Here is a 2,307-nt window from a genome sequence, read left to right as displayed (position 1 = left end):
TCGATTCGGCCGAGGCCAACAGTCCAAACCCTGCAACCCTGGCAACATCGTCATGAACATTTTCTGGGCAATTTTATGTTGTATCTTTTACTTTTTACAATGTCAATAACGTTGGACAGCATCAATCGATTTAAAACAGAGAAATCAAATGTTGAATGGCTGCAAATTTCAATGGTGTTCGAAGGACAGTGGGTAGAGCAGTGGGGCACTGTGTTTCTGTAGTGTAGTGGTTATCACATTCGCCTAACACTCGAAAGGTCCCTGGTTCGAAACCGGGCAAAAACACTGGCACACCTTTTATCACTGCCACAGGTTTCTTCATTTCTGTGGACAGAGTTTCCTTGCCTTGCCCTTGTCGTCAGTGAGCCTTTCATTCTGGTCAGCCACCCAAAATTGCAGCTGTCATAACACTACTGCTGTGGACAGGAGGGTAATGCCAATGCATTGCTGTGGAAAGCTTTGTTAAATTTCTCGCCTTCCTGCTCCTGAATATGGGCCGATTTTGAGAGCACAGGTGCTCAACCTTTTTATGCGTGCATTTGGCGTGCCCGTACATTTTTCCTGTCATGCAGTCATGTTGCCTCCCTCCCACCCCAAGCCGCACCTCCATCTCCTACCTAATAACCTCATTCCACCTCCTTGACCTGTCCGTCCTCCCTGGACTGACCTATCCCCTCCCTACCTCCGCACCTATACTCTCCTCTCCACCTATCTTTTTTTCTCCATCTTCGGTCCGCCTCCCCCTCTCTCCCTATTTATTCCAGAACCCTCACCCCATCCCCCTCTCTGATGAAGGGTCTAGGCCCGAAACGTCAGCTTTTGTGCTCCTGAGATGCTGCTTGGCCTGCTGTGTTCATCCAGCCTCACATTTTATTATCTTGGAATCTCCAGCATCTGCAGTTCCCATTATCTCTCACATTTTATTGTCTCTTTTAATGTTCTCTTTTAGCCTCTCCTTGTAACTGTGCACATTATCAATTTTAACAGGCATCGAATTCCCCTTCATATCAACAGAATCTGCACAAGGGGTTCTGTCAGACAATGATTAACAGACCCGAAACTTCTCTGTTCAAAGCTTCAAACAGACCAACTTTCAGTTTTCTACTCTATAAGGTGAGCTTTCCCAACTTTCCAACTTAACGTTATTGCTGACATTCCACATACACGGCACCATTCACATGAATCTGTTCAGTGCTGTGTCTCATCACTTCAAATCCCGGCTTCCCGAAGTTTCATGCCCAGGACGGAACGATAATGCAGCTGAAGGATTCATTGAGAGGCGGATTGCGTGGGCGAACAACCTGAAACACTTTTTCTCGCTTTGAACAGGTGACTCCTTTTGCCGTGTTCACTACAATGGTACTTCTGCCCCATCCACACTGCAGGCAATCCGACCTCTTTCAACGAAGCTGCTTTGAAGAAAAGCTCCTCCGGCAATGTGGCAAAAGGGAAAGGAGAAATCCGGTCTTGATGGGAAGTTGAACTAGGGACCTCTCGCACGTCAATGCCGTAATTGTAACCTCAGTGAGGATCATACCCCAAGGCCAGCAAGCCAGCTACACGCTTGCTTACTCAGCGAAAAACCAGCTGAGACTTGCTCAAAGCAAAATACCCCCATGTTCTACGAATTCGAAGCTGCAAACAGTTTCAAGAACATAGATAACAAGGTGTAGAGCTGGATGATCACAGCAGGCCAAGCAGCATCCTGCTCCTTAGATGCTGCTTGGCCTATTGTGTTCATTCAGCTCCACACTTTGTTATCTTGGATTATCTAGCATCTGCAGTTCCTATTATCTCTGTGTAGAGCATGTTCCTCTCATTCTGTCTCCCTGCTCCCAGCCCTGTGATTTTTGTCCGTTGAACGGAACTGGGTCTCTCAGATGGTGGAGTGAATTGTTTTCTTCCACTTGGATCACAAAAATATTGAAAGATTCATGGAGCTGGATACTGGGTACTTATTTTTTTCCTACCTTTCCATGTTTCCAACAACCAACTGATTTTTACCCCTTAAATCTTGTCGTAATCCTCTGGCTTCCTCATGACACGGGATGAGGGAATTCAGTTTTGTGCCGAGATTCCAGAGGCCGGGATTGTTCTGTTTAAAGGAAAGAAGTTTAAATGGAGATGGCGCAAGAGTTTGGATGAAGCAGACAGCTAGAAACACTTTCTAGGGAACTAGAATTTTAGAACATAGAAGATAAAGAGAGAGAGATAGTAGGAACTGTCGATTCTGGAGAATCTGAGATAACAGGTTGTAGAACTGGATGAACACAGCAGGACAAGCAGCATCAGAGGAGCAGGAAAGCT

At 46.0% G+C, this 2,307-nt stretch overlaps 1 non-coding gene across 1 annotated transcript; it reads left to right on the top strand.

Moving 5' to 3' along the window:
• The first annotated feature begins 212 nt into the window (after positions 1–212).
• Positions 213–285, top strand: trnav-aac (transfer RNA valine (anticodon AAC)). Its single transcript has one exon. It is a non-coding gene; the product is annotated as a tRNA-Val (tRNA).
• The last annotated feature ends 2,022 nt before the right edge of the window (positions 286–2,307 follow it).

Source organism: Stegostoma tigrinum, chromosome 8 (assembly GCF_030684315.1).
Source record: "Stegostoma tigrinum isolate sSteTig4 chromosome 8, sSteTig4.hap1, whole genome shotgun sequence".
In the NCBI taxonomy this organism is placed as follows: Eukaryota; Metazoa; Chordata; class Chondrichthyes; order Orectolobiformes; family Stegostomatidae; genus Stegostoma; species Stegostoma tigrinum.
The sequence above is the reverse complement of the archived record's forward strand: the minus strand, read 5'-3'. Positions and strand labels throughout refer to the sequence as shown.